Source organism: Ranitomeya imitator, chromosome 3 (assembly GCF_032444005.1).
Source record: "Ranitomeya imitator isolate aRanImi1 chromosome 3, aRanImi1.pri, whole genome shotgun sequence".
Classification (NCBI taxonomy): Eukaryota; Metazoa; Chordata; class Amphibia; order Anura; family Dendrobatidae; genus Ranitomeya; species Ranitomeya imitator.
In genome coordinates, this window is record NC_091284.1 from 27,047,754 (window position 1) to 27,071,647 (window position 23,894).

A 23,894-nucleotide genomic window follows, 5' to 3' on the forward strand; every position below is an offset into this window, starting at 1 on the left:
ATTACGGAAGATTTCAAGAAATGTCATCGACACGTTACGAAATATATCCGCAGCGTCAATCGAAAGGAGCTACGTGTATAACGTCCGTTTATGCTGAGGATGAAATGCAGGAAATACTCTTTGTCTAAAGACGTCAGATTTTCTCATACAAGTTCTCTCTGTGTTTTTCATGGATGGAGCTCGTACCCATTATAGTCTCTGGGGTAGTTCACATGTCCGCCTACTTTTTGTTGTCTCCACAGAAGCTCGGAAACTTTGACAATGCGAATTTATGGGTCCATGATATTAGACAGCACTCGGATGCCATCTGTGTACTGTCAGTTTTTCAGCAACTGATAAGAAAAGATTTGAGAAACCTCCATCAGTTTTTTTTCTTCTCATCCATGAAAAACTGATTAAACTCTGATGACATTCTGATCAAAAACACTATAGATGTCATTAGTCCTAATGAGCTATAAACTAGTCAGAGTAACTAAACTGTCAGCCCACCGGTTACGGCCCGATATCCATACCATAGAAAAGTCCAAAAAAGGTAGCAAAAGTGCATATAAACTTGGAATCCATCCATTTGTGTAATGGCAAAGTTTCAACTCCACAGAGGCTTTGACAAGCCTTCGATGCCTACAATGTATTCCCCAATAATGCTTCACCTCTATCAGTTCTGGTTTAATAAAGTAATATAAGACTTGTGCCATTATGTTCACGTTTTTATCCATTTATGTATAATTTCTATCACCTGGATGTTCACTTGTTTTCTCGATTCCAGGAGTAGCTGACCAGGAGTTCACCTCTTTAAATATACTGGTTATGAAAGTACTGTATTTTTCTATCTCCACTACTGCCAGGAAGTGTTACCTGAATCACAGTCTTCTTATGTACATATTTCTGCTGTATCAATCTTTTTCTTGTTTAAATACATGTTTATTGATTATATGATTAATACTTTTATGTTATAATATCTGATGAAGGTCCGTATATGGACTGAAATGTTATTGATAAACCTTTTTTTGAATTGCTCAGTGGTGGTCGGGCTCAGTCTCCTCACGTAGTGACCTGGTCCAAGTTATAACTGTCCCTTTAAATACCCCTGGACCATGAGAAATCCTGTACACTATAGCTCACATTTTAGCTACCCCTTTTACTGTTATTAAGGGTATGTGCACACGTTGCTGATTTGTCTGTGGAATTCTTTGTGTGCAGATTCTTCCCTCTCTTGCCAGAAAACGCAGCGTTTTTGATGTTTTTTTTCATGCAGATTTGTACGTGTTTAGAAAGCTAAATAAAGATGTATTATTGAACAAAAAAAAAAGATTTGTGATGTCATTTCTGGTCCAACCTCCTCTTTAACATTCGTCCGACCACCCACACTCCATTACACACAGATAGATAGACAGAAGGAATTAGATAGACATATATCTATAGCTACATCTATGGATAGATAGATAGATACATCCGGCTACCTGTCACTGTAGCAGGCATAGCGGGATGGGACTAGTAGTCCCATCGGACGATGCCTGCCTACATACAGACCCGCACACACCCATGCAAACAGACACACACAGTCCCGCAGATCCCCGCACAGCTCCGCATACCCCTGCACACAGATACACACACACACGCACAGTCTCTGCCCACACACTCTTCCCCCTCCCGATCTGCAGCGTTTCTCGCTCCCAACTCCGCAGCAAAAAAAACAAAACCGCAGATCCTGTGGTTTTGCTGCAGATTTCACTAAATCAATGGAAGTCAATGGGTGCAGAAACGCTGTAGATCCGACAAAAGAATTGACATGGTCCTTTTTTTAATTCGCTGCGGATTCCGTGCAGAATTTTCTGCACCACTAGTACAGCATTTTTCCCCCCCATTGATTTACATTGTACTATAAATCACTTGCGGATCCGCAGCGTTTCTGCGTGGAAAAAAGCGCTGCAGATCCGCTGGAAATCTACAACGTGTGCACATAGCCTAAGACATGTGCTATCATTTGATCCATATATTTTTCCGGGTATTTTCTCATTTGTTTGTATTCCAGCGCCATCTGCTGGTGAAATATATAAAATGTAAAGTTTTGACATGAGAACTGAGGTTTCAAGAGGAGGGGCTGTTCTAGTTTCTGCCCTGTCTAAACCAGGAGAGCTGGGAAAAGGAAAACCATGAAACCAGTCTGAAACAAGCTGTCTCTGGGAGCAGAGCACATGTGGAGGCTCCTTATAATAATAATAATTTTTATTTATATAGCGCCAACATATTCCGCAGCGCTTTACAAATTATAGAGGGGACTTGTACAGACAATAGACATTACAGCATAACAGAAATCACAGTTCCCAATAGATACCAGGAGGAGTGAGGGCCCTGCTGCTCACAAGCTACAAACTATGAGGAAAAGGGGAGACACGAGAGGTGGATGGTCTCTCCAAGACCCTGTGGTAGACCTGATAAGCTTAGAAATGACTCCAGGTCGGTGAAATACTCTTGCAATGTAAAATCTTCTGCATAAAACTACAAAAGACTCTGAACCTCTCTATAACAGCTTACAAGCATTACATCTAAAGGAGCAGGTTCTTAAAGCTGCGAAGCCACAATTCCATGTCAGAATCTAACTCTGTTCTGTATTTGCTGTGGTTTAACCTCGTGAGCTGTGAAGCATTTACTCCGTGTCATATTTTCCCGTTCCTGAGAAAGTAAACGCAACTGTTATCCCTGAGACCTGTGTCTGTGGTTATTATCAAGGACGCGGCGTGAGCTTGGATAACAGTGAACGGAAAGCCCTCATTACAAGGCCTTTACACTCACCTCAGCCATGTTTCTGAGCACTGAACACCTTGTACTTCTGTGTCTTGCTAGTATTGGTCGGGCTCAGTCTCCTCACCTCAGCCATGTTTCTGAGCACTGAACACCTTGTACTTCTGTGTCTTGCTAGTATTGGTCGGGCTCAGTCTCCTCACCTCAGCCATGTTTCTGAGCACTCAACACCATGTACTTCTGTGTCTTGCTAGTATTGGTCGGGCTCAGTCTCCTCACCTCAGCCATGTTTCTGAGCACTGAACACCTTGTACTTCTGTGTCTTGCTAGTATTGGTCGGGCTCAGTCTCCTCACCTCAGCCATGTTTCTGAGCACTCAACACCTTGTACTTCTGTGTCTTGCTAGTATTGGTCGGGCTCAGTCTCCTCACCTCAGCCATGTTTCTGAGCACTGAACACCTTGTACTTCTGTGTCTTGCTAGTATTGGTCGGGCTCAGTCTCCTCACCTCAGCCATGTTTCTGAGCACTGAACACCTTGTACTTCTGTGTCTTGCTAGTATTGGTCGGGCTCAGTCTCCTCACCTCAGCCATGTTTCTGAGCACTCAACACCTTGTACTTCTGTGTCTTGCTAGTATTGGTCGGGCTCAGTCTCCTCACCTCAGCCATGTTTCTGAGCACTGAACACCTTGTACTTCTGTGTCTTGCTAGTATTGGTCGGGCTCAGTCTCCTCACCTCAGCCATGTTTCTGAGCACTGAACGCCTTGTACTTCTGTGCAGGGCCGGACTGGGACCAAAAAGCAGCCCTGGCACAAAAAAAATTCACCAGCCACATACAATGAATTCCATACACTTCATATAGTCACACACATCATACATGTACACCACACACATGCTGGACAACACAGACTCATTACATACACATCAAATAGTCACACAGACACATCATACATGTACACAGCACACATGTTGGACAACACAGGCTCGTTACATATACATCATATAGTCACACACATCATACATGTACATATCAAACATGCTGGACAACACAGGCTCATTATGTACATATTACTCATTATTAGACACACACACACACAAGTATTACACACACGCACACACTACAGGTACCGCACACACATTACACACACACTACAGGTACCGCACACGTTACACACTCACACACTACAGATAACACACACAAGTATTGCACACACACACACACTACAGATGCCGCATACACAAGTATTACACACACTACAGATACCGCAAACACATTACACACACACTACAGATACCTCATACACAAGTATTACACAACAGATACCGCACACAAATTGCACACACACACACTACCGATACCTTATACACAAGTATTACACTACAAATACCGCACACACAAGTATTACACACACCATACACACATGGATTACACTCAGACTACAGATACACACACACATTACACACAAAATACAGATACCTCATACACAAGTATTATACTACAGATACCGCACACACATTACACACACTACAGATATCGCACACACAAGTATTACACACACCATACACACATGGATTACACTCAGAATACATGTAACACACACACACTACAGAAACCGCACACACAAGTATTACTCTACAGATACCGCACACACAAGTATTACTCTACAGATACCGCACACACAAGTATTACACTACAGATACTGCACACAAATTGCACACATACACACTACAAATACTTCATACACAAGTTTTACACACACCATACACACATGGAATACACTCAGACTACAGATAACACAGACATATTACACACTCACACACACTGCAGATACCATACGCTCATGTATTACACACTCACAGACTACACACACACACAAACTTCTGTGGTGCAGGGGAGGCTGATGTCAATGTGCAGCTCTTCAGGTTGTAGTGCTCACACCAGCTCTGTCCCGGCACCTCCCCCCAATTGGTTGGGCTCAGTCTCCTCACCTCAGCCATGTTTCTGAGCACTGAACACCTTGTACTTCTGTGTCTTGCTCAGTGGTGGTCGGGCTCGGCCTCCTCACCTCGGCCATGTTTCTGAGCACTGAACACCTTGTACTTCTGTGTCTTGCTAGTATTGGTCGGGCTCAGTCTCCTCACCTCGGCCATGTCTCTGAGCACTGAACGCCTTGTACTTCTGTGTCTTGCTCAGTAGTGGTCGGGCTTAGTCTCCTCACCTCGTCCATGTATCTGAACACTGAACGCCTTGTACTTCTGTGTCCAGTGGTGGTCGGGCTCAACCTCCTCACCTCGCAGTAGCATAGCTACTGGGGGGCAGAGGGGGCCGTTGCCCCAGGCCCTGTCACATGAATGGGCCCGTAGGGAGCCACGGCCACTTTTGTCATTTGGCCGCATTTGAGGTGTCAGGGAGAGAGCAGCACAATGCCGACTCCCCTGTCTGTCAGACTGTGCACAGTGGCAGCTTGCAGAGCCTCAGGCTGCCGTCACACTAGCAGTATTTGGTCAGTATTTTACATCAGTATTTGTAGCCAAAACCAGGAGTGGGTGATAAATCCAGAAGTGGTGCATATGTTTCTATTATACGTTTCCTTTATTTGTTCTACTCCTGGTTTTGGCTACAAATACTGATGTAAAATACTGACCACATACTGATCGTGTGACAGCAGCCTCAGTCTGTGCAGTGTGCAATGCTATCTCACCCAAGGAGCTTCTTCCTGACTGGGCTGGCAGAGCTGCAGTTAGTTTCTAGCTGTGCAGTGACGCTATGATTGGCTTAGGCACTCTGGGTCCTAGTGCCCGCCTGGCATTAAACTCTACGCTTCCTCGTCCTACCTCACTGCCTGCAAACTTCATCGGTAAGTGGGGATGGAGTTGATTACAGTCATTCCATTTAGGCATGTCATGGTCACTGGGGTGAAAGGATGGGGTATTGCGAGGGCTGAAGTGGGGGAGGGGAACAGGTCACTGGGGGGGGTGAAGGTGAGAGGATGGGAGTTATTGTGGGGGCTGAAGTGGGGCAGGGAAGACCGCACTGGGGGTGAATGAGAGAGGATGGGGTATTGTTGAGGCTGAAGTAAGGGAGGGGAACAGGGCACTGGAGGTGAATGAGGAAGAGGATGGGGGTTATTGTGGGGGGGGGAATAGGGCACAGGGGGTTAATGTGAGAGAATGGGGGTATTGTGGTGGCTGAAGTGGGGGAGAGGTGACGGCACTGGGGGTGAATAAGAGTGGATGGGGTATTGAGGGGGCTGAAGTGAAGGTGGGGCATTGTGGGTTAATGCCGCCACTCTCTATTCACAGAGCTGTGACTGATACCCTGCTGACACAACCCCTATGACTGGAAGAGCGAGGTTGCCGGGAGGAATAAAGTTTATTTCCTCCCTGCAGAGGGCTTCTCAGTGCAGGTGCTGCATGCTGTCAGAATGCTATCAACTATTATACACTGTGTGCAGAATTATTAGGCAAGTTGTATTTTAGAGGATTATTTTTATTATTGATCAACAACTATGTTCTCAATCAACCCAAAAGACTCATAAATATCAAAGCTTAATATTTTTGGAAATTGGAGTGTTTTTTTTTTAGATTTGGCTATCTTAGGAGGATATCTGTTTGTGCAGGTAACTATTACTGTGCAGAATTATTATGCAACTTAATAAAAACCAAATATATTCCCATCTCACTTGATTATTTTCACCAGGTAAACCAATATAACTGCACAAAATTTAGAAATAAACATTTCTGACATGCAAAATCAGAACCCCCAAAAAATTTGTGACCAATATAGCCCCCTTTCTTTATGACACTCAGCAGCCTCCATCCATAGATTCTGTCAGTTGCTTGATCTGTTTACGACCACCACAGCCTCCAGACACTGCTCCGAGAGGTGGACTGTTTTCCCTCCCTGTAGATCTCACATTTTATGAGGGACCACAGGTTCTCTATGGGGTTCAGATCAGGTGAACAAGGGGCCATGTCATTATTTTTTCTTCTTTGAGACCATTACTGGCCAGCCACGCTGTGGAGTAGTTGGAGGCGTGTGATGGAGCATTGTCCTGCATGAAAATCATGTTTTTCTTGAGTGATACCGACTTCTTCCTGTACCACTGCTTGAAGAAGTTGTCTTCCAGAAACTGGCAGTAGATCTGGGAGTTGAGCTTCACTCCATCCTCAACCTGAAAAGGTCCCACAAGTCCATCTTTGATGATCCCAGCCCATACCAGTATCCCACCTCCACCTTGCTGGCGCCTGAGTCGGAGTGGAGCTCTCTGCCCTTTACTGATCCAGCCTCTGGCCCATCCATCTGGCCCATCAAGAGTCACTCTCATTTCATCAGTCCATAAAACCTTGGAAAAGTCAGTCTTAAGATATTTCTTGGCCCAGTCTTGACGTTTTATTTATGTTTCTTGTTCACAGGTGGTCGTTTTTCTGCCTTCTTTACCTTGGCCATGTCCCTGAGTGTCGCACACCTTGTGCTTTTTGTTACTCCAGTAACATTGCAGCTCTGAAATATGGCAAAACTGGTGGCAAATGGCAGCTTCACGCTTGATTTTCCTCAATTCATGGGCAGTTATTTTGCACCTTTTTTTGCCCAACACGCTTCTTGCGATCCTGTTGGCTATTTGTCATGAAACACTTGATTGTTCGGTGATCACGCTTCAAAAATTTGGCAATTTTAAGACTGCTGCATCTTTCTGCAAGACATCTCACATTTTGGAATTTCCAGAGCCCGTCAAATCTCTCTTCCGACCCATTTTGCCAAAGGAAAGGAAGTTGCCTAATAATTAAGCACACCTTATATAGGGTTTTGATGTCATTAGCAGGGCTGCCACTAGAAATTTTGGGGCCCCATACTGGCAAAATTTTCGGGGCCCCCTTGAAACTCTGCCCAGGCTCCACCCCAGCCCCGCCTCCAGGCTCCACCCCACGAACTGTCCACAGTCCCACCGCTCTCTCTTGGAAAATCTCCACTTCTCACCTATAACACATTGACAGTTCCCATCACCAGATCACACATATAGCCGGCAGCTTTTGTTTTGGCCAAAATATTTTTTAAGCCGCCACCATAACACGGTAGACACTTTTGGCCGGGCCCTACTCTACTGTAACCTACTAAATATTTGTTAAAATATGCAATACAATTTAGGTATATTTTTATTTATTTTTCAATTTTTAAAATGACCTATAATATCACATACAAGGAACAAATACCACAGCACTATGACCAGATGACATATTACCACCACAGTGATCGAATAATATAAAATACAAGGAACAAATACTGCTACACCATGACCAGACCGCATATAACCACAAATGACTGAATACTACAATACTGATCAGTAATAAAAAAAAACCCACAATACTATCACCATCAGTGCCATTATACACAGGAGATCTGTAATTAGTAAGCAGTGTCTGTGTACAGGTAATACAGTGATCACCGGTGACATTATACACAGGAGCTCTGTATATAATGTATAGGTAATACAGTGATCACTGGTGACATTGTACACAGGACCTCTGTATATAGTATACAGTGTATAGTGTCAGTGTATAGGTAACACTGACTCACCAGTGACGTCTCTAGGTGAAGTCCTTCATCTTTCATCCAGCACAGACCGCCATCACTTCATCCAGCCAGGACTCGTCTCTGCAGGAAATAAAACAGTTATTTCGAGTTCCTCTTGTAGAACACATTACTTAATTTTCCCAACTTCTACATTACACCACATGAAGAAGGCAACATAGTATCACTCTAAACAGTAACAGGACCTCCCCCCCATTTAAAACAGTATACTCAAAAAATAAAATAAATACATCACTGCAATAATAATATCCTTTAATTAGCCCCTATGGTAATATTCGCCATCCTAGCCCCCGTGTGTCTCATTCCAGGCTCCAGCCATATGTTCTCCCATCCTGCCCTCATGAGTATCCATTCTGCCCCATATGATCTCCCCATCCTGCCCCATCTGTCTCCATCGTATCCATCCTGCCCCATCTGTCTCCAATCTTGCCCCATCTGTCTCCATTCTGCCCCATCTGTTTCCAATCCTGCCCCATCTGTGTCCAGCACTCTGCCCCATCTGTGTCCAATCCTGCCCCATCTGTGTCCAGCACTCTGCCCAGTCTGTGTGCAATCCTGCCCCATCTGTGTCCAGCACTCTGCCCCATCTGTTTCCAATCCTGCCCCATCTCTGTCCAGCACTCTGCCCCATCTCTGTCCAGCACTCTGCCCCATCTCTGTCCAGCACTCTGCCCCATCAGTGTCCAGCACTCTGCCCCATCAGTGTCCAGCACTCTGCCCCATCTCTGTCCAGCACTCTGCCCCATCTCTGTCCAGCACTCTGCCCCATCTCTGTCCAGCACTCTGCCCCATCTCTGTCCAGCACTCTGCCCCATCTCTGTCCAGCACTCTGCCCCATCTCTGTCCAGCACTCTGCCCCATCTCTGTCCAGCACTCTGCCCCATCTCTGTCCAGCACTCTGCCCCATCTCTGTCCAGCACTCTGTCCAGCACTCTGCCCCATCTCTGTCCAGCACTCTGCCCCATCTCTGCCCAGCACTCTGCCCCATCTCTGTCCTGCACTCTGCCCCATCTCTGTCCTGCACTCTGCCCCATCTCTGTCCTGCACTCTGCCCCATCTCTGTCCAGCACTCTGCCCCATCTCTGTCCAGCACTCTGCCCCATCTCTGTCCAGCACTCTGCCCCATCAGTGTCCAGCACTCTGCCCCATCAGTGTCCAGCACTCTGCCCCATCTCTGTCCAGCACTCTGCCCCATCTCTGTCCAGCACTCTGCCCCATCTCTGTCCCATCTCTGTCCAGCACTCTGCCCCATCTCTGTCCAGCACTCTGCCCCATCTCTGTCCAGCACTCTGCCCCATCTCTGTCCAGCACTCTGCCCCATCTCTGTTCAGCACTCTGCCCCATCTCTGTTCAGCACTCTGCCCCATCTCTGTCCAGCACTCTGCCCCATCTCTGTCCAGCTTTACTGCCCCCCGGCCCCCACCCTGTGTCCAGCTTTACTGCCCCCCGGCCCCCACCCTGTGTCCAGCTTTACTGCCCCCCGGCCCCCACCCTGTGTCCAGCTTTACTGCCCCCCGGCCCCCACCCTGTGTCCAGCTTTACTGCCCCCGGGCCCCCACCCTGTGTCCAGCTTTACTGCCCCCCGGCCCCCACCCTGTGTCCAGCTTTACTGCCCCCCGGCCCCCACCCTGTGTCCAGCTTTACTGCCCCCCGGCCCCCACCCTGTGTCCAGCTTTACTGCCCCCGGGCCCCCACCCTGTGTCCAGCTTTACTGCCCCCGGGCCCCCACCCTGTGTCCAGCTTTACTGCCCCCCGGCCCCCACCCTGTGTCCAGCTTTACTGCCCCCCCCCTGTGTCCAGCTTTCTGCCCCCCCCTGTGTCCAGCTTTACTGCCCTGCCCCCCCCGCATCGCGGCTCTCAAAAAAAAAAAAAAAGTTCTACTTACCTGCCGCGCTCCTCTCTCCACGCAGCTGCACCGTGCACTCGCCGGCGACTGACAATGACGTCAGACGCCGGCGACCTGCACGCTGCGGCTGGCGGCTGTTAACTATTGACGTGCTGGCACGGGCCCGCACGTCAATAGCGTACAGCTGTAGCGCCGGCCGCCGCTAAGGGCCCGGTTCAGCCTGCGGCTGCCGGTAGGGGCCCGGTGAGCAGGTAAGAGGGGGCCCGATGCGGGCCCCCTCTGCTCACCGGGCCCCATACGCCAGTCACGGCTGTAATGCCCTGATGGCGGCCCTGGTCATTAGACAACACCCCTCCTCATTACAGAGATGCACATCACCTGATTTACTTAATTTGTAGTTGGCTCTCAAGCCTGAACAGCTTGGGGTAGGACAACATGTATAAAAAGTATCATGTGATCAAAATACAACTTGCCTAATAATTCTGCACACAGTGTACTGTGTATTGGAGGAGCATTGGGGACATCATTCTAAATATAGGGGAACGCTTGGGGACATCATACTGTGTATAAGGCAGCTGTTGGCCCATCATACTGTGTATAGGGGAGCTGTGGGCCCATCATACTGTGTATAGGGGAGCTGTGGGATCATCATACTGTGTATAGGGGAGCTGTGGGCCCATCATACTGTGTATAGGGAACATGTGGGTCCATAATACTGTGTATAAGGCAGTTGTGGGCCCATCATACTGTGTGTAGGGGAGCTGTGGGCCCATCATACTGAGTATAGGGAACATGTGGGTCCATAATTCTGTGTATAAGGCAGCTGTGGGCCCATCATACTGTGTGTAGGGGAGCTGTGGGCCCATCATACTGTGTGTAGGGGAGCTGTGGGTCCATCATACTGTGTGTAGGGGAGCTGTGGACCCATCATACTGTGTATAGGGGAGCTATGGGATCATCATACTGTGTTTAGGGGAGCTGTGGGATCATCATACTGTGTATAGGGGAGCTGTGGGCCCATCATACTGTGTATAGGGGAGCTGTGGGATCATCATACTGTGTATAGGGGAGCTGTGGGCCCATCATACTGTGTATAGGGAACATGTGGGTCCATAATACTGTGTATAAGGCAGCTGTGGGCCCATCATACTGTGTGTAGGGGAGCTGTGGGCCCATCATACTGTGTGTAGGGGAGCTGTGGGTCCATCATACTGTGTATAAGGCAGCTGTGGGCCCATCATACTGTGTGTAGGGGAGCTGTGGGCCCATCATACTGTGTGTAGGGGAGCTGTGGGTCCATCATACTGTGTGTAGGGGAGCTGTGAGCCCATCATACTGTGTGTAGGGGAGCTGTGGGCCCATCATACTGTGTGTAGGGGAGCTGTGAGCCCATCATACTGTGTGTAGGGGAGCTGTGGGTCCATCATACTGTGTGTAGGGGAGCTGTGGGCCCATCATACTGTGTGTAGGGGAGCTGTGGGCCCATCATACTGTGTGTAGGGGAGCTGTGGCCCCATCATACTGTGTGTAGGGGAGCTGTGAGCCCATCATACTGTGTGTAGGGGAGCTGTGGGTCCATCATACTGTGTGTAGGGGAGCTGTGAGCCCATCATACTGTGTGTAGGGGAGCTGTGGCCCCATCATACTGTGTGTAGGGGAGCTGTGGGCCCATCATACCGTGTGTTGGGGAGCTGTGAGCCCAGCATACCTTATATAGGGGACTTGTACATGGGAAACTCAGGGGACATTATTAAATGTTAAGTGGACACTTAAACTTTATTGTTATGGGGCACTCAGTATTGTGACCATGAAAGTTGTACATGGAGTATTATTACTTTTTAGGGACAAATTGTGGAGGGCCCATGCACAGGAAATTAATATATTCTAGGGGGCAATTTTAACATCTAGAGGGCAAAAAGGAGGCATTATTACGATGTAAGGGGCAGAGTGGTGGCATTACTATGTGGAGCAGTAAGAGGAGCTCTGTTTTTGTACCACACAGCAAGTGCAGTAATAGGGTCACATACGGCAGCAGCGGCTCAGTATTGAGGTATCAGGGGCAGTAATAGGGACACATACGGCAGCAGCGGCTCAGTATCGGGGTATCATCAGGATGAGGAGTTTGTGCAGGTTGGGAATACATTTGCACATGGAAACACAAGGAGCAATGGAAAGACTGAAAGGGAAAAGATACAGATTAGATATTAGATAAAACTTTGTGACAGTGAAGGTGTCCAATGAGTGGAACAGGCGGCCATGAGAGGTGGCAAGTTCTCCTTCAATGGAAGTCTTCAAACAGAGGCTGGATAGACATCTATCTGGGATGGTTTAGTCATTGAATCCTGCATTTAGCAGAGGGTTGGACACGATGATCCTGGAGGTCCCCCTACCAAGTCGAACATCATAGGATTTTATTATTCTACATGTGAACAGTACTAGAAATATGAGAAGTCAGATGTGTCTTTGTTGTAATCTCTGCAGATGAGTCCTGGCTGGAGAAGTCGACATGTTGATCTGATTGAGATGGAAAAGATGGGAAAAGTGAACAACTCCACCAGAAAGAACGTCAGCTATATGTCACCATCTGTAACTGTGCTGTAATCTCTATATTTACTGCAGGACTGGTATCTACCACTATATGGTCCCCATGTGGCGGTAATACCAGTGCTGGTCTTTGTATAGTGATTTATTTTCAATAACAGTGCTGTCATCTCCCGAGGTTACCCTACACCCACTGTAGTTATAATCATGATTACCTGGTTAGGGGCCACAGGCAGACACAGACAGAACTGGCCCCTGTGCAAGAACAACATATGGGCCCTTTGCAGCCCAAGAGCTCCTAAAAATGCAACTTCTTTGGAGGTAGCAATGGTAGCCCTTACCTCTTGCGCCAATGTGCGGCCGTGCAGGTTGCACCAATGATATGTCCTCCTGTTAGGGGCCCACTCAGGAGTTTCACCCCCTCTGAGCTGAACCCCTAGCTACGCCTATGTCACCTAGGCAGTTTCTTAGTAATGATCACCTTGTTCTTCTGTGTTTGGCTCAGTGGTGGTCTGGCTCAGCCTCCTCAGCCGTGTCTCTGAGCACTGAACACCTTGTACTTCCATGTTTTGGTCAGTGGTGGTCGGGGTCAGCCTCCTCACCTTGGCCGTGTCTCTAAAGCACTGAACATCTTGTACTTCCATGTTTTGGTCAGTGGTGGTCGGGGTCAGCCTTCTCACTTGGCCGTGTCTCTAAAGCACTGAACACCTTGTACTTCCATGTTTTGGTCAGTGGTGGTCGGGCTTAGCCTCCTCACCTCGGCCGTGTTTCTGACCACTGAACACCTTGTATTTCTGTGTCTTGCTCAGTGGCGGTTGGGTTCAGCCTCCTCACCTCGGCCGTGTTTTTGAGCCCTGAACACCTTGTACTTTTGTGTTATTCAGAATATGAAGGCATTATTCAATCAATCAACATTAATCAAATTTGTCCCGAATTTCACAAAAGAAGTTCTAATTCACTAGATTCTGATGTTTTCGTGATTAGTTTTGCTGGATTCACCAATTTGCCTGATTCTAAAGGATGCACATATTCCTCACTGTAATAAGCGGTACCACGTGACCGCTCGCACAGGAGAAGCTGCCAGCGCTGAGAGGAGAGAGGAGACATCGCGGGAGCTAGGTGAGTATTTCTATGCAAAGGGTCGGGCGGCGCACGGGGGATGGGAGGCGGGAGCTCACCACAAACTTTATTTTTAACAAAAAATAACAAAAACTTTATCTTTCATCTCTTCTCTCCTGCGGGGGAGAAAAATGAATGCCGGCTTCAGCACCACACAGGGGGACAGCACTTAGTGTAGCGCTGTCTCTCCTGCACGGTCCGTGTGGTCCTCAGGCGGCACACGGATGCCGCACATGTGCCACACTGATGTGCTACGTGAGCACACGGACACGCAGACACGGATAATTCTGGTACCGATTTCTCCAGCACCGGAATTATCTGGACGTCTGAAAGAGGCCTCAGGGACACCCAAGAATGCGGCACTGCTCACATTGGACCTTAGGTCATTTCTCTGTTATGATCAGGTGACCTTGGAGCAGCATGAAAACTTTCACTGGAGTAGGTGGTAACTATACTGACCGCAAACCCTGATCTTAACACCGCAACTAGAAGTAGCCGTGGGGTGTGCCTAACAAAACCTAGACTCATCGACACAGCCGGAGGACTAAATACCCATATAGATGGAAATAGGAAATCTACCTTGCCTCAGAGCAGAACCCCAAAGAATAGGCAGCCCCCCACAAATAATGACTGTGAGTAGTAGAGGAAAATACACACGCAGGCAGAAAACAGGATCCAGCAAATGAGGCCACAATAGCTAAATAGGAAAGGATAGGACAGGATACTAAGCGGTCAGTATTTAAAATCCTTCCAAAAATATCCACAGCAGAAAATACAAAAACTCCACCATCTAACTAAAGATGGGGAGCGAATATCTGCAACTCCAGAGAATCCAACAAGACTGAGAAAACACTGACACAGTCTAAGCTGGACAAGAGAAAAACATATGAATAGCACAAAATATAAGCACACTGCATGCGTGCCACAGAAAAAGAAACAGACACTTATGTTTGCTGAATTGGAAGCTAAGCAGGAGAAGCCAGAAAGTGATCCAACACTTCACAAGGAACATTGACAACTGGCAAGGACTAATGAATCCTGCACACCTAAATATCCCAGTCAGAACTGCAATCAGCAGATACACCTGGCCAGGACTGCGACTCAGAGACAACTGCATTCCCACCTACAACCACTGGGGGGAACCCAAAAGCAGAATTCACAACATTTCTCTAAGCGCTCAAAGCCCTATCTGACTTGATACCAGGAAAACTGTCATATTCCAACTGCAACTTGATTTGTCCTACTCTGGGCTAGTCCCAAAAATTAACTCTAGTTATCCCTACTGTCAACTACACACATTATCCCCAGCATTAAGGCTGTGTGCACACGATGCATATTTGGTGCAGAAAAATCTGCTGCAGTTCTGCACTAAATCTGCATCTCCTGGCAGAATCTGCAGGTGCGTTTTTGATGCGTTTTTTTAGCACAAATCTGCACAAAAAAACGCATCAAAAACGCATCAAAAACGCACCTGCAGATTTCTATTATGGAGGGGTGCAGAAACGCTGCAGAACTGCACAAAAGAAGTGACATGCACTTCTTTGAAATCTGCAGCGTTTCTGCGCAGATTTTTTGCACCATGTGCACAGCTTTTTTTTCACATTGATTTACATTGTACTGTGATCACAGTGCAGTTCTGCAGCGTTTCTGCTGCAGAAAAATCTGCACTAAATCTGCATCGTGTGCACATACCCTAATACAAGTCACAGTTTACATTATGCAGAACAATTCACATTAAACATTACAGCAATTGCCATGTTATTCAAGGGGGAATGTGGGCAATATGTTCATCTCCTTACAGTCATAGAATCAAATACACCAGTTACATATTCTCCTGTATACTATATAATACTATACTATAGAATACCATCAATTAGTGTCCATGAAATACATTTGCAAAGGAAGTGAATGGCAGACCATTCGGAATACTCAGAAAAAAACGAACATATGGTCACAAAAATGGGAGAAATAATGAAATTGAAATACCTTTTATTAAGTGCAAAATGTGGTAAATGGTAGCACCATGACACAAGGGTGCCCGCACAATGAAAATTTAAAATATATTAGTTACAATATCAAGTTAATAAAATAGCCTAGAGAGAGCCACCAGGTGAATTAATTTAAATAGTGACGATACAAACAGAGCATTATTAATGACGTAATCCTGATGAAATAGTATAGTATTACCAACTATCAATGCTAATCAGCTGCTATATATATGTATGCAGGCAGTCTAGATATTAGAATTAGATATAGTCAATTAGCTTACTGCAGCCCTGAATAAAATATGAGCATAGCAAAAACATATGCCAACAGGGATAGCGCTGATATAAAGCAATGGAGGAGAGAGCGCCACATGATACTCCCTCTCTCATCATCCCCCTCTGCCTTTGACGCAGCGAGTGCAATGTCGTCACCGCACACCACGCTGTTACGGTCAGTGGAGCTGCTCAGGTGAGGAGACACGCTGCAGCTGGGAGTGAGGAGAGGTGAGTTTTGCATGACATTGGTATTGTCGACTACCCCCCTTATTAAGTACCTTCCCAAGGGATCACCGACCCCTTTTCCTTCCCAACCTCCGAATAACGACATGAGTCTCAAGTTGGATATAATTGGCCACAGCGGCCTTTATTATTACAAACAAAACATATAACCATAAACAGCTGGGAAGGGGTCCTTGAAGCTAAAATCTGGTGTCACCCATAGTATGAACAAGTGGACAAGAGACCAACCGTAGATTACTCTCAGCCGTTACCCCACAGGCTCGAGAGCACCAAAATACCCCGAAGGGTTACCATTGTCCACTTCCAACTTAGGAATCTGGCCCACCATTACCAAGATTCCCCCAGATCACCAGACCCGCAACCAAAACTTAAACCAACTGGAGAGTCCGTATCCCGACGGACCCCCCAGGCCAATTCAGCACCAACTCCAAGGACCCCTCCCCCCGCCTACAGCCACTATGACCCGAAACATAAGGACAAAACACCCGTGAACACAACAAAAAAGGGGAGGGCGGGCGGGACTGCTTCAGATCCTGTAGAGCGGGAAGTGAACCGCTCCACCCCCCGCTCCCATCATCCCCTTCGCCGCCACTACCCCTCCCCCTGGAACGAGCAACACGCCCCCCACCCCTTGTCCCCTGCTCCAAAGCCCCTGTCATGGCGGCCTCCACGTACGCCGCCTGGGGGAGGGGGGCGGGCGGCTCGCTCCAGCCTGTCTTTACATTTTATGGGGCCTAGCTGCATTACATTTTATGGGGGCTGGCAGCATTACATTTTATGGGGCTGCTTTGTACTCCTGTGTGGAGCTTCATTGTTCTATACCCTATATAAGTTGTGCTTAATTATTAGGCAACTTCCTTTCCTTTGGCAAAATGGGTCAGAAGAGAGATTTGACGGCTCTGAAAAGTCCAAAATTGTGAGATGTCTTTCAGAGGGATGCAGCAGTCTTGAAATTGCCAAACTTTTGAAGCGTGATCACCGAATAATCAAGCGTTTCATGGCAAATAGCCAACAGGGTCGCATGAAGCGTGTTGGGCAAAAAAGGTGCAAAATAACTGCCCATGAATTGAGGAAAATCAAGCGTGAAGCTGCCAAGATGCCATTTGCCACCAGTTTTGCCATATTTCAGAGCTGCAACGTTACTGGAGTATCAAAAAGCACAAGGTGTGCGATACTCAGGGACATGGCCGAGGTAAAGAAGGCTGAAAAACGACCACCTCTGAACAAGAAACATAAGATAAAATGTCAAGACTGGGCCAAGAAATATCTTAAGACTGACTTTTCAAAGGTTTTATGGACTGATGAAATGATCATGATGGCTGGATCAGTAAAGGGCCTTTACATACTCTATTGGTAAGCGCCGCCTTGTTAATGGTGTTAGACACTGTGGGGGGTATACTGGTTACCCACGGTGGTGATTTGGCATACATGCTTGGCTGCTTTCCTACTATTACTCTATATGTGGGATACTGATTATTGGCAGTGTGTCCACCGATGGAGACTCACTTTGTTTTAACCATCCTTTTGTATTGTCTAGTATATATTTATGCACTATATGCTTGTAAAATTAATAAATATTTAAATTTTGCACTATTTCTTTGCTCCGCTGGTCCTCCTTTTTGTCAATGGTTAATATGGCGTTAGTTTGCCTTCTTGGTTGAGGGTTCTTATAGCACTATCTAGTGCTTTAATTTCCCTGTTAAAATGTTGCCTAGCCTTGTTATTATTATTATATGGAAGACTATGGGGAGTGCATTATACTGTATGGAGACTATGTGGAGTGTATTATACTGTATGTAGGACTATGTGGTGCATTATAGGAAGAGAAGAGGGTCATGAAGTCTCCACGCATGTAGCATGAATCAGTAAACGCCTAATCGAGAGAAGCTACTGTATAATAATTGGCATTATGCTGTCTCCTGAAACATTCTAGTCCCATTTCCAATTGGCTGACAATTAAGGGATTTCATATTCGTGGAAGCACTAGGTGTAATGTATGTTCTCATACAATGGACAAAACTAGCTACAAAACATTTTCTGTGCGTTCATAAAGGGGACCATACATATTTTGTGTTTTTTGGTCTGGAGAAATTCAGCTATCCGAGATGTGGTGGGAACTAGCAAAAAAAAGTCTGAGGAGAGAAGTTTATTGGATATTGCCTTTAGATACAACATTTCCAAAGGGAATGCATTTTAAAAACTATTTGTTCTATATACATTGACAGCATTTACCATATTTTTCGGACTATAAGACACACTTTTTTTCTCCAAAAATGTGGAGGAAAATGGGGGGGGGGTGTCTTAAAGTCTGGATGTACCGGTTCTGGCTATGGTGGGGAGGTGGGGGAGCGGTTTCTGTGGAGCAGGAGGGCTAACTCCTGTGCCCGCTGCTAAAGAGAAATAAATATTCACTGCATCCCACCCACACCATATTTATTTCTCTTAATGGCATCCTGGTATGATTGGCCCCATCCAGTTCCTGGTATGATTGGCCCCATCCAGGTCCTGGTATGATTGGCCCATCCAGGTCCTGGTGTGATTGGCCCCATCCAGGTCCTGGTATTATTGGCCCCATCCAGGTCCTGGTGTGATTGGTCCCATCCAGGTCCTGGTGTGATTGGCCCCATCCAGGTCCTGGTATTATTGGCCCCATCCAGGTCCTGGTGTGATTGGTCCCATCCAGGTCCTGGTGTGATTGGCCCCACCCAGGTCCTGGTATGATTGGCCCCATCCAGGTCCTGGTATGATTGGCCCCATCCAGGTCGTGGTATTATTGGCCCCATCCAGGTCCTGGTGTGATTGGCCCCATCCAGGTCCTGGTATGATTGGCCCCATCCAGGTCCTGGTATGTTTGGTCCCATCCAGGTCCTGGTATGATTAGCCCAATCCAGGTCCTGGCATGATTGGCCCCATCCAGGTCCTGGTGTGATTGGCCCCATCCTCACAAGCAGAGCACAGGTGCCGGAATACTCACCGCTCTGCACGCTGGGACTGTGTGCGCACAAAGCAGTGAGTATTCATTGCTCTCTGGCGAGCACAGTGTCAGCCGGAGATTTCTTGCTGCCGACAGTCACGTGTGCCGATACATAAAAGAAATGAATATTCACCCCAATTTCCACTTTATGTTCAGTCATTGTGGTTTTATGGCAAGAAATTGTCATAATAATCAATTCACCAATTCTCCACTTTATCTTCTGTTGGTTCCATGACTGTAGCAGTCCGTATTACATAGCCCCAGAGGTCATTCTAAAGGAAGGCTATGGAAGATCTGTTGTCTGGTGGTCAATGTGGATCATCCTCCATGAATTCCTTGTGGGATCTGTACCGTTTCAAGAAGCTTTTTGAAAGGATTGCCTTCATAAATAGAATAATCCTATCATTGCTCTGATTGGTTACATTGTTTTAGTTATATGCTGTATTAATCTGAAGCTGTCGCGCCGAACAGGACGTGATATGGCAGTGACCACTAGGTGGCGTGGTTGTCGTATCGTACAGATGTAGGAAGCTAGCAGGAATGCGGGATGCAGTGACAGATGGGAGGCAGAGCAAGGGTTAACAGAGGGATTTAATATAACAGCATTACTCTATGCAGGGAGGTAAAGGGTTAGACAGCATAAAGGGAAAAGGATGTCAGGAGACAAAGCGTTATACAGGGGAGACAAACAGTACATTAAGTCAGAGGATATTCTTGAGGTGAAGAACAACGGTTCAAAATAAAGGCAGTTCATTAACACTTGTCAGGAAGTCCTTAAACTGCAGCTAGTGCTGCGAACTCAGCAACACCGGTAACAGCTGGCACGGTGTCCTTTCCAGGAAAACACTGTGGACCGATGGTCTGTGTTCTGGCGACAGTGGTCGGTCTCCGTTACTTTCCACTGCCCCTTGTCCATATACAGATGTGGCTATTAAAGGCACGGGCCACAGACCTGTATGAGCCCAAAGTGGCTCCTAAACTGTCTGACGTAGTAAGGTCACAATGGTCAGAACAACTATAGTGTGTCCACGTCAGGGTGCAGCTGTCAGTTTTATATGTGGTATCACTTGGGTACTCACGGTCACATCGTGTACGGCACATGATATTCTTTGGCTGTCACAGGACCCACCCTGCTCGTACCGCTCTCCCTGGTCCCCGCTGTTGGCAGCGGGTGACGCTGGTCTGTTTAGCGCTGGTGCTCTCGGCCAGAGCACTACTCTCTGTGACTGCTGCAACCCCCCGGCTCAAAGAACAGATCAACAGACATTCTCTCAGGGGCGGCGGGGGGTAGGAATAAAGCCCAAGACTGCGGACCCTCCCAAAGCAAAGACATAACTATCCCCACTCTTTGACTCTCCTCACCCGAGGATTGAGTGAAAACAATAGTTTACAACCCTCTGCTAAATACCCCAAATTTCCCCTTTTTCGCAGAAAAGGTGTCAGGGAGTTTGACAGTGGGCTCATGGGAGGGCAAAGAAACATCGGAAACATCAGCATTTTTACCGTCCGCAGAGGGAGATGCAGTCCTAATAGATTTGACTGTTTCAGCCAAATCTCTTTGGACCTGCTGGTGGGACCCCGCCAAGGCTCTCTGATTCACAGACAAATTTTGCATCATCTGCGCCAGATTGGTTACCTGATCGGACAAAGCGTGGATGGAATTAATGCTGCAACAGTGAGCAGATTTCCCAAAACAAATTTGAGGGGTTGGTGATAATGTCGTGCCGAACAGGATGCGATATGACATTGACCACTAGGTGGCGTGAATGTTGTGTCACACAGGGCGCGATATGGCAGTGACTACTAGGTGGCGCTGATGTCATATCACACAGGTCGCAATGGCAGTGATCACTAGGTGGTGCGATGGCTCAGGCAGATGGGTTTACGGAATGAGAACCTGCCGAGGAGCAGGGAACGATGCTGCAAGCGTGTAGCGCGACCTGGCCGGAGGAGAGAGCGCCGATGTTGGGACCTGAACCGGGGATGAGACCATGCCCAACCAGGACCCAGCCACCAGAGACCCGTGGGGGTGTGCGACAGGGGAAGAGGGGTAAGTAACTAGCCAGGGGTCGGGAACCAGCTGGTATCGGAGATACCAGAATATGAGGAGAAAAGCAATGTCAAGAGCGAGCAGGGGGTCAGAAGCCAGAGAGGACAAGGAGGTACACAATCAGAAGATGGGAAGACAAGTCAATAAACCGAGCCGAGTCATGCACGTGGAAGCTGAGTATGAACAAAGACATAGAACAGGGGCACAGGGAAAGTGGGGTAGACACGAAACAGGGAGCAGAGGGACAGGAGAATCACAAGGTTAAACCTAGGTCAGCTGCTCTAGCTGAGGGACCGGAACGATCACGGACCCAGGCAGAGCCAGCACAAAGTAGCTGCCCCAGAACCAAAGAGAGGTGGATGAAATTAACCCAGACATGACCAGGATGGGGAGAAAGCAACCCCCATCCTGGATCATGACAGAAACTTTGCTTTACATTACAATCCAATAAACAGGTTTTATTTTTCTGTAATTTTCTATATCACGGGACATAATTTGGGGCTGTGATCCCGCACCTCCTCCCCATGCTCAGAACCTCATCACTAAGCTGCTTACAACTTATTCTGTACAAAGAATTGGGACAGATAACATGTATAATAGTATTGATATTATTACATTTAGGACATATTCATCACGTCCATCAGGACCAGCTGTTTTTTATGCCTATCCATTCTAGTTCTCCATACTGTTTTCTGTATATTTCTTTCATGTTGGATGTTTTGTCTTTAGTTTAGGTTAAGCTAAATGGTTCTGATATGGAGCATTCTGTCTATATCTGCATTACTTGACCTCTTTCCAGGAGGAGCAAATTTAGATCAAGAAACATCAATTCCTGAGTGACTTAGTCTTTGACAACCTGCTAGGTCAAAAGTCGGAGTACATTCCTCAGTTTGTCTCAAATGTGGACACCAGCTACTTTTTCAGTAGGTAGAATAAGACGTCAAAGAGACTAAGAAGTTGTTTGTCTTATCTTCCCTAATATGTGACAATCAGTTCTCATTAATATTAGTGATAAAATGGTGACTGGGACTGTGTGTTACACTGACAACATCCAATAATATATCATTACTTCTGTTTTGTAGATCTTTATGCTCTTTACCACAAGTAGCCTCAGTGGCCCCTGACATGCCAAAACAGGAGAAACCTCCCACAAAGTGAATCCATTTTGGAAACTACACCTCTTGAGGAATACATCTAGTAGTGTAGTAAGAATTTCTACTCTTTAGTGATTCATAAAATTGTATAACATTGTGCTGTACAAATTAAAAAATACCATTTTTTCCACTACAATGTTGTTTTAGCCCCAATTTATAAATTTTCAAAATGGTTTAATAAGAGAAAACAGACAGAACAACTTGCTATGCAATTTCTCCAAAGTATGCCAATACTACTTTTGAGGTACATTGCAAAGCTTGGAAGGGAAGGAGCGCCATACTAGCCTCCCACCAGTCATCCATTTTATAAACTACACCCCTCATTTAATTCACGTAGGGTTCCTGTGATCATATTGACACCACAGGTGCTTCACAGAATGTTATACTATTGGGTGGTGAAGAAAAAAAAATTCCATTTTTACCACTAAGATTTTGCAAAGTATCACTTATCTTTTCCTATATGCTGGGTGTAATTGTTCTCCTGTCCTGCATACTGGGAGTAATTCTCAGGTAGTAGGCGATTCAGCAGACACGATTAGATAAAATCATGGTTTATTCCAAAACTGTTAAAAACTTCTTCATCAGTGCATATTCCATAATAAGATTAGACAAGAGGTCTATGAGACATAGGAGTTATTACATATTTCGAAGTTTTAAAATTCCTGATTCTTAGTCATCAGCGATCAACCCCAGATCTGCAGGTTAATAATGTTTTTTTTTTACATGCGGGTTCACTTTAATGTCAAAGACCTATCCGTTCAGCAAACAGTCCACTAGGTGTCTCTCTCGTGAAAAAGAAAAACACAACCACTAATATTACCGTATGGGCCATGCAAAAAAAAATTGTACAGGATTTTATTGTCTGTACATGTCCCCGCTTAATTGTAAAGTGCTGCGGAATATGTTGGCGCTATATAAATAAAAATTATTATTATTAATAGTGGAAAAATTAAATAGCTACCCATTACAGGAGATATCAGCGGCTATATACAGGACCTCATACACATTAGACTAATGCCGACCAAGATCACCAGTATCTAAAAGGTCTGCCTATGGTCTACTGTGTATGTGGGCACCGGCGACTGATGGTAGAGAATGATGTCGATTGTGGATGTCTGATTTCAGACTACCGATCTCTGGCTGAGTTAGTCCGCAGTTTTTTCATAGAGGAACAGTGGAGCACTGAGCAAGCGAGTCCGCTGAGCTGACTAGTGGACAAACAATCATCCTTTGCATTGTTTGGCCAACAACCATCTAATGTGTATGGCCAGCTTAAGTTGTGCCCGTCTTGTGTTCAGGAACAGCTGGTGCTACACCACATGCTCCAACTCCCGAAATTAATTTAATCATAGAATTTTGGCTTAAACTTTGTGG